The sequence below is a fragment of the Eucyclogobius newberryi genome, unplaced genomic scaffold, assembly GCF_026437365.1.
Source record: "Eucyclogobius newberryi isolate DKJ021-1_F unplaced genomic scaffold, fEucNew1.0.hap1 SCAF_7, whole genome shotgun sequence".
Classification (NCBI taxonomy): Eukaryota; Metazoa; Chordata; class Actinopteri; order Gobiiformes; family Gobiidae; genus Eucyclogobius; species Eucyclogobius newberryi.
This window is the reverse complement of record NW_027316389.1, coordinates 19,424,366-19,437,953: the sequence shown is the minus strand read 5'-3', so window position 1 is coordinate 19,437,953 and position 13,588 is coordinate 19,424,366. Positions and strand designations below refer to the sequence as shown.

The following is a 13,588-nucleotide window of genomic DNA, read 5'->3' as shown; positions in this document are numbered from 1 at the left end:
TGTATCTGTGTCCTCAGATGTCATGTTAAGAATGTTCAAATCAAATTAGAAATAAACTGATGACAATTACAATGTTTATAAATGTTTCATGTTTGAGGTCCTTGCTATGGTTTGCCAGATCTTTAAAAAAAATGCTTGAAAAAACAAACAAAATATCTCTCTATGATGTGATGAGTGATTAGTTTAAGGCAGCAAGCGGACTCCCAAGTTCAGTTTTGAAGTAGTTTTTGTCTGTTTTCTGTGTAAATCTTTGTTCTTAATTTAAGGTGAGACGCTGCAGGTGAAATGGAAACAATCCCAAACGTCTCCTGTAGTTTACTTATATAAATGTAAGAAACATGGATAAAATGACACTCATTTGGGACATTTAAATCTGGAAAAAATTGACACAACCAGGTTTAAATTTCTTGGTTTGTTTTGAAAAAGAAAAGAAAAAATAAATACAGAAGGGGATTTTGGATATCTTATGTATTAAAGTGAGTAAAATAAAGGTTTGCCTCATTTTTAAAACTTGAATAAATCAGGTTTGGAATTAGATGTCAATAAATCCTTCAGTACCGTATTTTCTAGACTATAAGTCGCACCTTTATTCATAGTTTTGGCCTGGGCGCGACATATACTTATTTTTATACTTATACTTATACTCCGGAGCGACTTATATGTGATATTACATGTTATTTTCACACTTGCAACAGCATTTCATACTCCAGTGCAACTTATTTATGTTTTTTTCTTCTCTATTATGCATTTTTTGGCTGGTGCAACTTACACTCCGGTTATAGTAAGGAAAATACGGTACTTTCAGTCAAAATCTTGTTAAGTACAGTATTAAAAAGTTTTGCGTGTGCAGGTGCTACGTTCCATCCATCCATTTTCTACCGCTTGTTCCCTTTCGGGGTCGTGGGTGACTGGAGCCTATCCCAGTGACTTCGGGCCTTAGGCGGGGTACACCCTGGACAGTGGCCAACTTGTCGCAGGGTCAACACAGAGACATAGACATTACAGACAGTTCACTCTCACATTCATTCACTAGGGCCAATTTAGAGTTACCAATTTTTACCTAACACATGCATGTCTTTGGACAGGTGCTACGTTAAGTGAGGAAAATGCATTTTGACAAAACGGCCTTTGGCTTTTAAAATGTCCCTGCAGCAGTGTCTCGCCTTCATACATTTCTCGCCTAATCAATCAGCGCTGAAAGTATCTCCGCTACTGTTGACACGAACGCCACTGAAGCTACTGCAACTCGGCAAAACATCCTCTCGACTTGTTGTGCATGCAGATAAACAAGTCGACACAGGCGGCGCAGGCCTGTACTCAGCGTAAACAGTTTTTTGTGTGGCACGCTTTGACTTTGGTTTTTGGGTCAAAGCCTGACACAAAATGTAGGAGGTCAGTGGCGCACACCGCATACCGGGACGTCCTGCGGCATAAACACTGCACTTTGTCATCCGCCCCTGTATTAGCGTTGGTCTCGGCGGCTCCTACGGTGTTTTTCTGTAAACGTCGGGAGTAAAAGAGCAGAGGTGGGCCGGCGTGGAGAGAGAACCTTTACCTCAAAAAGATAATGAAAGGCTCCCTGTACCTCCGGTCAACCAGGAAAGACCAGTATTTCATGGAACAATGTGCTCTGAACTGTCAAAATGCAGATGTTTTCTTCTGGTTTATGGTTAATATCTCTGTAACCAATTACTAGGCCTGCAGTATGAAATCATGTCTTCTCTGTTTTGTATTATTATTCAGCCACAAAGATAAATGTATGCTTGAAATTGCAAGTTTGTGGACATAATCCCAACTACAAGATTCAAAATGTACTGCCACATTTTCCTTGGCGTTAAAAGTTGGCCATTAAAGTTCTTTGTGTTTTTCTTTGGCAACATAAAAATCTTTTTTCATAGTTTTGGCCGGAGGTGTGACTTATACTCCAGAGCGACTTATATGTGATATTATTCGTTATTTTCACACTGACAACCACAAGAGGGCACTCTAGGCTCTAAGCGACGCAGAAGAAGAATCAGCACTTCCTCTTCCTCTGGAGTTTGTGGAGTTGTTTAGAAGTGACACAGAGGAAGAAGAATTCAATGGATTTAGTGATTTGGGGTAATACTGATGCTTTGGTAAACTTGTTAGCATGTTCTTTATGCTATAGTTATCTGAATAACTGTTAATATGTTACGTTAACATACCAGACACTTACCACAGTTCTGTCTGTGCGTCATGTAGCTGAAGGTGTTAGCGTTAGCATACGTACAACTATTCACCATGTTCTCTAATCTGTTATTATTTTAAATTGCATTTCAAGATGAAATGTCTGTTCTTGGTCCTGGATTTTATCAAACACATTTCCCCAAAATGTGACTTGTACTCCAGTGCGACTTATGTTTTTTTCTTCTCTATTATGCATTTTTTGGGCTGGTGTGACTTATACTCCGGAAAATACGGTAGCTGTTTTGGGCAAATTTTGAGATTCTTGTGGAACCTGAACTGTGTGACTTTATAGATAATAATTTTACATCAGCACAATATTGATCTGAAACAAGAATAATATAAAAGAAAGGAGAGCGTTGACCAACTGCAGTACTGATTTGACCCAGCTCTGCACAGTGGCATTTCACTGTAGCAGCTTTGTACCGGAATCAACAAAAAGTACTCCAAAAGTACACAATGACAGGGAAAATAGGAAATCATTGTTTTCAAGCCTCAAATACTGGATTACTCAAATATAAATGAATCAAAATACAACTGAATAGGCTGGACACTGGACACTGGATGCACCTTTGACACCACAAGCGCCCAAACTAATCTGTTGCACAGTTCAGTGCTGAATGTAACAGAATAATGTGACTTTCTGGCTAAATGGGAGAAGGAGTGTGGTGCAGTCTTGAGGGTCTGGCTGCGTGCAAAGCCCTCATCCATCATGAGCAGTAGTTTTGTGTTCCTGTCCCTCCCCCTGAAAACTCCGGGACGATCCATTGACTCTGTGAAAGAGGTTAGCACTTAGCCCCAGCTCAATAAAAAGCCCCGCGGCACTTAAGACCGCTGTTAAATACTCCAGTGGACCAGAGCCCACCCTGCTAACCACAGAACACACTCTGTGCCCTCTCCTCATGTTAGGCCTGTAAATCAATGACATGTAAAACAAAGGACAAGTCATGACCGTTTCAGTGCTTAATGTGACTAAGTTTCATTTCACAAAATCAGTTTGTATTATTCATATTTTGAGTATATATTAAATGTGGTCTGACACTAGGACACATGACATGCAAACTCCACACACGTGACCCGGCAGTTGCCTGGGTTACGCTGGTCTTCGTTCACATGATCATCCTCAGATTATTAGATTAGATTTTAGATGATCAATCTGGGAAGCTCTTGAAATGCAATCAGAAAAAGGTGGAATCATCAGTTGGATAGTGACGCTGACAGTGATAAGTTTGTATTGTTGTCCAGATGCTTATTTACATCTGTCGTTTGAGCCCTTTGCAACTGATCCCTGCCCAAACCACGTTACTGCCATTGAGTGGTCCCGTGGTACAGATTGAAGTGGGGGTGCGGCCTGCGGGTCGAGCGCTCTAAACAGCAGCGCTCTAAACAGCAGCGATCTAAACAGCAGAACTCTAAACAGCAGCGCTCTAAACAGCAGCGATCTAAACAGCAGAGCTCTAAACAGCAGCGCTCTAAACAGCAGCGATCTAAACAGCAGAACTCTAAACAGCAGAGCTCTAAACAGCAGCGCTCTAAACAGCAGAGCTCTAAACAGCAGCGCTCTAAACAGCAGAGCTCTAAACAGCAGCGCTCTAAACAGCAGAGCTCTAAACAGCAGAGCTCTAAACAGCAGCGCTCTAAACAGCAGAGCTCTAAACAGCAGAGCTCTAAACAGCAGCGCTCTAAACAGCAGAGCTCTAAACAGCAGAGCTCTAAACAGCAGCGCTCTAAACAGCAGAGCTCTAAACAGCAGCGCTCTAAACAGCAGCGCTCTAAACAGCAGAGCTCTAAACAGCAGAGCTCTAAACAGCAGCACTCTAAACAGCAGCGCTCTAAACAGCAGAGCTCTAAACAGCAGAGCTCTAAACAGCAGCGCTCTAAACAGCAGAGCTCTAAACAGCAGAGCTCTAAACAGCAGAGCTCTAAACAGCAGAGCTCTAAACAGCAGCGCTCTAAACAGCAGAGCTCTAAACAGCAGAGCTCTAAACAGCAGCGCTCTAAACAGCAGAGCTCTAAACAGCAGAGCTCTAAACAGCAGCGCTCTAAACAGCAGAGCTCTAAACAGCAGAGCTCTAAACAGCAGAGCTCTAAACAGCAGCGCTCTAAACAGCAGAGCTCTAAACAGCAGAGCTCTAAACAGCAGCGCTCTAAACAGCAGAGCTCTAAACAGCAGAGCTCTAAACAGCAGAGCTCTAAACAGCAGAGCTCTAAACAGCAGCGCTCTAAACAGCAGAGCTCTAAACAGCAGAGCTCTAAACAGCAGCGCTCTAAACAGCAGAGCTCTAAACAGCAGAGCTCTAAACAGCAGAGCTCTAAACAGCAGCACAGTCAGGCTCAGGCCTCAGGTGCTTGTGACACTTTGGTTGTAATTGTAGTTCATATTCTCTCAAAGACTAAACTGTCTGATAGGCCCTGTGTCTCCCTGGTCTAAAATGCAAAAATATGTTCTCTTTTCTTCTCAGTTCTAATCATTTAGTAATGTATGAGTATATTTAACATTTTTAAGTGCTGATTAGATGAGACCAAAAATGCTAAAAATAAGACATTTGTGTTTATGATCTAAACATGTGTTGGTTTGAGTTTCAGTAGATGTTCACTTGTGCCGGAGCCGCAGCCAGTGCAGCTCTACAGTTATATTATATTATACAGCTCTTATATTTAATGTCCGTATAAATGCAGGGTAGTGTTGAGTTGGCATGAGACATGTGGCAGTGGTATTAACTCGCTGTTTAAACAGCCGCATTGACGCAGTGGAAAGAAGCTTTGGTTTTCCTAAAAATACTATTTTAATATTTTTGGTCTAAAGAAAATACAATCTGGTTATGTAAATGAAGAGTGGAAACCAAGAGTTACTGTTTTGACACGTGTGTTATTAAAGGAGAGCGCTGTGAACTTCATGGAGAGGCAGGTTTGGCACCAGGTCGTAAATATGCGTCTGCCGCGTTCCAGGTGGCACACATACAAAAGGCCCTATCCTGACGCTCGTCCCTCCCTCCTGACCTCTGACCTCTGACGTCCCACGGCAGCCACGCCGTCATGGCTGCGGGACGTGAGGCCTCGTGTGGGCCTCGTACCCAAAATTGCTGTTGTTGCATCGAGCCCGGTAATTGCGAAGCGTGTGTGGGCATCGCAGGGGTAAGTGGGCGATTTGTCCTGCTGGCTCAGTTACAGCTGGCATGGCGCTGATGCGGAGTGTGTTTTTAGCAACTCTTGGTATGTGTGTACAAACTATCCTCAAGTTGTGCTGTTGCTGTTATTCCTTCATTCATTTTCTACCGTCGCAGGTGACTGGGGCCTATCCCAAAGCCTCCAGGGGGCGCAGGGGAAGCTGTGCACAATGGGGCAGCTAATGCATATGCTAATTAGCTGCATTTACATTTTACGGTCTGGAGTGGAAATGGAGGGAAAATGTGGCAAGTTCCAAAGTCCAATTTAATCATTTTTAGGCAAAACGTGTGGAAAATGTTACACTTCATTTGACATGTTTGAAGAATTGTGTTTGTCTTTATTGTACGTTAGCGCACTATTACACAAATGTTAGCCCAAAATACGGTAAAAATGGTTTAACATAAATGTAACACAAAAAACTAGGGGAGGAAGGGTGAAAATAGGTGGGCCTTAACAGGATAAATAGGTTTTGCCATTGTGTGAGCAGGTGGCAGACCTGAAGTCACACAGTATTGTCCACTTGTCTGTATGAACACGCTTCTGATGGAGGTCTGAGGAGATCAGCTCCAAACAGGCCTTCCCGCTCCAGCAGCAGCTGCACAGGAGTGTGGAGATGGTTCTGCTGGAGGGAGATGAAAGCTTCCAACAGGAAACAGTCTGAACGCAGTGGCATGTGTCTGAGGAGATCACAGGCAGAACATCCATCACAGCTCCAGGGGTCAGGCAGCTGGCAGAGACTGACGGGTTAAAGTCTGATTCAATTACACAAGTATTGGTTCAGTTTGTAGAGGAGCCAAAGAGTAATGTAACTTAAAGATAGTACTGCTGAAGTAGAAAGTGAAACTATTAAAGCCCCAACACAACGTTTTAGACAAAAAACTACACTCAAATAAAAGTGTGTTTTTATGTTCTTTTGGCTATAATATTCCACAGTATGGCATAAAACCTATCTATCTCCATGGAGAAAGCGTGCTTTTCACGTTCTGTTTCCATGGAATCATCCAGAAGGTTACGCAGCCTTGTCAGACTTATATCACTTGGAAAAAAAAAAAACAAGCTCTTGACACTCAAGCCTAGACTTAAAATCAAGATATAAATCAAAGTTTATCCATATAGAAGAAGATACATTTCCAAACAAAACAAACAATGTTGATAACACGGTGGCATGACGGTGTTTAGAGAGGACAAACCTTTCTGTGTAGATTTTGCATGTTCTCCTTCTAAAAACCTGTGGTCACTGTGGCTCAGGACGAACCTTTCATCTGTTATTGTGCTGATGTTATGTGGAGTGTTTTAGAACCAAACAGACCATTTAATTTAACACTCAAAATGCTAAAGATCTTCCTCTAAAGTCTGAACTCTGCTCTACGCCACACGCTTTTACTGACAGTTTAAAATCAGACAAAGCATTTCCAATTTTTGTCATAATCTAAATAATCTAACCACAAACTGATCTTATCCCTCCTAAATTACTGCATTACAAGTTGGACATTGACTATCAAAATATAACGTATTGAGGGGTTTTTGGTTTAACCCCAGATAAACTGTTCTTTTATTTGATTTATCTTGTGAATGTGTGACCTTTGTGTGACCTTTGTGTGACTACAGTGTTGATTTGTCCTGTAAACACTTTGACATCCCGCCAAGAGACTGAAGATGGAAATTAGCCACGTTGTTGGCTGTAATCTTTACACATTTACATTTACAAGCCCATTAATATGTGTCGTGCCTTTACAAATAACTCAAATACAACAGAACAAAGCTGATCAATGACGAAACGGTGAGAAAATCTCCTTCAGTTCAGCGCGTTTCACCGAATCCGTTGGAAAGCCAGAATTAGCAGGACGAGCATCTGCCGTCCGTAATGAACACGGCGGACACAAACACACGAGAAACCGTTCTGAGCGCGTGTGGATAATCCTTCAGCACGTCCATCAGGAATGCTCTCACAGGAACATCACGTCATCACAGGAACGTGGCACCTTTTTCCAGCCAAATCCGTCTCGTTTCCACACAATTTAAGAAACGCAGCGTCGAGAGGACACTTGTTGGAGCAGCGCTTCCAAAGTTTCAAACGTTTTCTACTTTGTCTGATTACAGTGATCGTGTGTGTATTCAAGGTGTGTAAAATGCTGCAATGCAAGGTAGAGTGTATTAATGCCATAGTGAGGGACATTACAGCAGAAGCAAGAACATTTATAAACCATCTCAATCTGGACATTTTAGCTCCAGAGCGTCTAACATAAGTGTCTCTCAGATGTGTTTGGTTTGAGTAGAGATGTCAAGATGATTAGGTTGATCGATAATTGGGATTCTTTAGGTCACAAAGTACCGTATTTTCCGGATTAGAAGTGGCACCTTTTTTCATAGTTTTGGCCCGGGTGCGACTTATACTCTGGAGCGACTTAAATGTGATGTCATGAACTTATTATTTTCACACTGACATCCACAAGAGGGCGCTCTAGGCTCTAAGCGACGCGCAGGAGAAGAATCTGCACTTCGTCTTCCTCTGGAGTTTGTGGAGTTGTTTAGAAGTGACACAGAGGAAGAAGAATTCAATGGATTTAGTGATTTGGGGTAAAACTGATGCTTTGGTAAACTTGTTAGCATGTTCTTTATGCTATAGTTATCTGAATAACTGTTAATATGTTACGTTAACATACCAGACACTTACCACAGTTCGTTGTTTGTTGTTATTATTTTAAATTACATTTCAAGATGAAATGTCTGTTCTTGGTCTTGGATTTCATCAAATACATTTCTCATAAAAAATGCAATTTATATATGTTTTTTTCTTCTCTATTATGCATTATTTGGGCTGGTGCGATTTATGCTCCGGAGCAATTTATAATGTGCAAAGTACGGTAATTGTGAGAACCAAAAAAATAATAATTGTGACAATTTTAGAAGCAAATGATTGGATTTTTTTGTTCAATAATAGACAAAAATGGTAAGAAGTTCTTTTTTTATCTGTCCGTTTTTGTCACATTTAATTTAATTTAGTTTGTCAGATAGTTCAAGTTTGTAAAGCCGGTTACAAACTTCAGGAACAGTCACACGTCAGACAACGAGAACGAAAAATAATTAAAGATTTCGCTGTCTCAATAATCGCAATGTTTTTTCTCACAATAATCGTAATCACAACATCCCTAAGTTACGTCCTGGTGTCGTTTGGTCCTGTTCCTGGTTTAGTCCTGGTCTAGTCCTGGTCAAGCCCTGGTTTAGTCCATGTTTAGTTCCTGGTTTAGTCCATGTTTAGTTCCTGGTTTAGTCCTGGCTTAGTCCATGTTTAGTTCCTGGTTTAGTCCTGGTTTAGCCCTGGTTTAGTCTATGTTTAGTTCCTGGTTTAGTCCTGGTTTAGTCCATGTTTAGTTCCTGGTTTAGTACTGTTTTAGCCCTGGTTGAGTCCATGTTTAGTTCCAGGTTTAGTCCTGGTTTAGCCCTGGTTTAGTCCATGTTTAGTTCCTGGTTTAGCCCTGGTTTAGTCCATGTTTAGTTCTTGGTTTAGTAAGATAAGATAAGATAAGATATTCCTTTATTGTCCTACATGGGGAAATTTCATTGGTGCAACGCAGGTAGATACAGAGGTAGATACAGAAGAACAGAACACTTATAGGAAGTCTGAAAAACACTTTCAGTAGAAGATCTCCTATGAATAAAAACTCCCATAGACAAATAAATAGATAAATACATAAATACAATTGCATGTGATCCCGACAGTAATTGCACATGAATATGTGTCACGACAGCACATAGATTGCACATGAATTTCACAGTAATTGCACATGAATTGCACATGAATTGCACATGAATTCCAACAGCAATTGCACATATGACAGAATTGCACATGGTTAGGTCAGTATTGCGAGTGTTCAGTACTAACAGTTTTTGTTATAAAGTCTGACAGCAGCAGGAAGGAAAGACCTACGGAACCTTTCCTTCACACATCGAGGGTGGATCAGTCTCTCACTGAAGCTGCTCTCCAGAGCAGACAGAGTGTCCTGCAGGGGGCGACACTCATGGTCCAGCATAGATGTGAATCTATGGACTATCTAGGACTATCGTCCTGGTTTAGCCCTGGTTTAGCCCATGTTTAGTTCCTGGTTTAGTCCTGGTTTAGCCCTGGTTTAGTCCTGGTTTAGTCCTGGTTTAGCCCTGGTTTAGCCCATGTTTAGTTCCTGGTTTAGTCCTGGTTTAGCCCTGGTTTAGCCCTGGTTTAGTCCTGGTTTTGTCCTGGTGTAGTCCCAGTTTAGTCCATGTTTAGTTCCTGGTTTAGTCCTGGTTTAGTTCCTGGTTTAGTCCTGGTTTAGTCCTGGTTTAGCCCTGGTTTAGTCCATGTTTAGTTCCAGGTTTAGTCCCAGTTTAGTTTTGCATCACGTAAACTCACCCATAATCCTTTGTCTCCTCGTAAACGTGCGCAAATCAACTTTCCCATTACTAATCTAGTTTTACAGGTTTTGGCAGAGATTTTTGTATCGATCAGCAGCATTTAAACCCCCTGGACTGAGACATCTGTGGTGACGCCCTCGCGGCACACGCAGAATGTTAATGGTGCTTTAAAAGCCTGAGTCAGCTGGAGAACACTATAAACGTTCGGCTTAAATGCTTCTTCTCCCACAACAGATTTACAGTACACGCAGACGAGGGAAATCCCAATTATCCACCTTCCCCCAGCGCGTCCTGGACTCTCTGCTCTTTCGACTTTCACGCGTTTCCTCTCGGGGCGTTGAAAGGGCGCGTCGTGGTTCCTGGTTCCTACTGGTTCCAAGTGATGTCGGCCACTGATTTCCCAACGGGTTCTGATGATTTACTCCCTCGACGTTTCCGATAAAGACGGATTTTCCAGAGCTCGTCTTGCAACCTGCACCCTGAAGATTCATTTAGGGTCATGAAACGTAACACGAGTAGAGTATTGTTGGTATATAGAGCTAAAGGTGCAGATTTCAGAAGGTTTTTCTGAATTGCATGGTTTTTAATTCATTTTGGTTTTGCACATTTTCGGTATCAGTGTTAGTTTTGTACCAGATTTTTTAAAATATAGGAAGGGACTGAGTTTTAAAAAGGAATCCCTCTATATCTTTATTATTTTATGTCTTTTCATAAATTCAAAGCACTTTTAAAAGACTATCCTCAGTGCTATAGCTCTTGTTTTAAAGAATTTTGTTGTTATCAATGTGTTTTATTGATTATTTTATTTAATGTTTTATTGGCATTTTATGTTATGTTGTTTTGTGTTTGTTTGTATTGTAAATGTCAGGGCCCTCCCTATATAAATAAATGTAATAAAACAAAAAATAAAATAAAAATAATGAATAAAAAAAAAAAATATATATATATATATGTCATTAAACCACAAAAAATGCAGGGACGATCTGCAGTTTATATAAATAAATGTAATAAAACAAAAAATAAAATAAAAATAATGAATTAAAAAAAAAAAATATATATATATATATATATATATATATATATATATATGTATATATATATATATTAAACCATAAAACCACCGTCATTAAACCACAAAAAATGCTGGGACGATCTGCAGTCCAAGCATTGAATCAAATAACATGTATATTCATTTGTCGAATAATAACTATTGTGTAAATTGGATGAGTTTTGACCTTTGTTTACAGAAGGTTTATGATGTATAGTGTTTGTCACATCTGCTGCCATTGTTCAACCAGAAAATAAAAATACCAAAGTGTCAAACAAAGACAAATCAGTCCGTGTCGTCCAAAATGTCTTTACACTGGACGTTTTGAAGCGTGAATGTATTTTAACACTCATGAAAGTAGCTTCATCAGTTCCTCTGACAACCCACTGCCTTATTTAAGCATAATCTTGAATATAGTCATGCACAAAAGACTGCAAAGACGGGTTATTGATTCAAATAAGTCCAGAACACGACTTTCAAACGCGACGTGAGCTCTGAAAAGACGACAGGCTGCGTTTGCCCTCTCGCCCGCACGTGAACTCAAACAAAACCACCATATTCCAAAGCCTCGTCCGCTACAAATAAATTGACTAAAATACTTCCAAGTTTAATCCGATGAGTGCTCCCAGCCGCTATTCTGTAAACGCGCCATGGTAAACACGTAAACACCGAGGGCCAGAGCACAGACGCATTCTGAACGCGTGCACGATGCGGCCTGCACAGCGCCAGTTACATCACAGGCACCCAACCAGGAGGAGCGGGTGATGCCAGCGCTCAGGAATCGCCTAATGGCTACGAACCAGTGCACCTGCCGCTCCGCTTTGATGTGGACGAAGCCTCCTGGGTCGACGAAGCCTCCCGGGTCGACGAAGCAGCGCAGCGCTCGCGGGATACATATCTGAGACGAGGTGCAGAGCGGAGCAGCCTCGCGCACGTGGGACGCACACGTGGCATTTGGTTTGTGTTTAGGGGACTTCATCTCCGCAAAGAACACGGTGTAACGGTAAACAGGAATTTTCTCATGAAGGTTCACACGTGTTTCACTGTACGGAGACCGGGGTTGTACCAATTTATGTATTGTGCAATTTTTCGATCGTAAACGAGTGAAGATTGAAACCGTGCGTTGTTTGCTGTGGGCCGGTGTGTTTCTGCATCAGAGGAACTTAGCAAAGACTCTCAAGGTGAAATGTCCCAGGCTTGTTAGTGACTGCTCAGCTTATAGAGTGCACTGTCCCTGTCTCAAGAGGATAAATACAAACATAAACGTCACAAACGTAAGGGCCACATCCTGGTGGTCAACACTTCACCGGTGGTTTTTTTATACTTTTGTTGTTTACATTTTTGAAATACAGGGTTTATATTGAATGTTTTCAGCACTTTTCATATTAGTTCAAGCCGAGGTTGAGGGAAAATTGTCCATATTTAAGGAGTTTCAATGCATTTTAGTTAAAAACATTGGAATCGAAATTGCCGTTTTTGCCATAGGTATCGGATTGACGCAAAAACCAGTGGTATCGGCCATCACTTTTTAACATATATCCAAAAACATGTGAATTATTCTTATATATATGGCAATAAACCTTTTCTGACTTATTTAAGTTGAATTCTTAGGTTATAAGAGAAAAAACATGTGATTTATAATGACAGTGACTCTGGGGAATGAATGTGAGTCGGTGGAACGTCTCTGTGTGTGTGAAGATGGAGATGATACACACACACACACACACACACACAAACACACACACAAACACATACACAGACACAGACACACACACACACACACACAAACACACACACAAACACATACACAGACACAGACACACACACACACACACACAGACACACACACACACACACACAGACGGACACACACACACACACACACACACACAAACACACACACAAACACATACACAGACACAGACACACACACACACACACACAAACACACACACACACACACACAGACAGACAGACACACACACTTCTCAGCTTATAGAGTGCACTGTCCCTGTCTCAAGAGGATAAATACAAACATAAAGGTCACAAACGTAAGGGCCACGTCCTGGTGGTCAACACTTCACAGCTTTACTCAGGCTTAGTTCAGGCTGGTTGTGATGTCTGGCTCACTGCGTTATAATGGGAGGATTTACTGTAACAAGCGCCTAAGGGTCATAAAAATTGCATTTGACCCCCGGGTCATATTATTTATTTATTTCTTATTTAAGATAAAAAGAACATTTTAAAAAATGTCCTTGTTTTGTTTAATTTGACGATTGTGAATTGGAATGTTGTGTAATGCTGACATAGATTGAGGGATTTATTTTCAGAACTCAGCTACTTCCTGTAATGTTCTTGTTGAATCTTTCTTTACAAATCGACATTTGACGGATGTAAAACTATGATAAATGTTTTCAACAGGGATTATCTCATATTATTCTCTTAAAAAGCTCTTTGTACTTCAATCTTCTGGTTCTGGTTCTATAACAATCCAGTCATTATTGATGGTGTTTGGACCGATTCCCTCTTCCACAAATCACATGTAAAATAATGGAAACGTCCAGAGTAAATCATCTCGTGCTTTTCTATGGAGATGCCAAACCTTTGCTGGCAGCTTCCCCCAGATAAAAACATGACTCACTCGCGTCTCGATTGTTGGGGCGAAGTAAAAAACAAGCCCGTGCCGTGACACCGATCGTAACAGCAAATATTTCTGCCGCCCCGCCCTCCACAGGTGCGCGCTTCTCCTCTGTCAGCATCGCCGTGAATCAGACATCA

General features: G+C 41.2%; 1 pseudogene; it reads right to left on the bottom strand.

The window, feature by feature from the left end:
- Positions 1 to 11,417: 11,417 nt before the first annotated feature.
- The window catches only part of LOC140348473 (uncharacterized), a 53,259-nt pseudogene continuing 51,088 nt past the window's right edge, over positions 11,418 to 13,588 (bottom strand).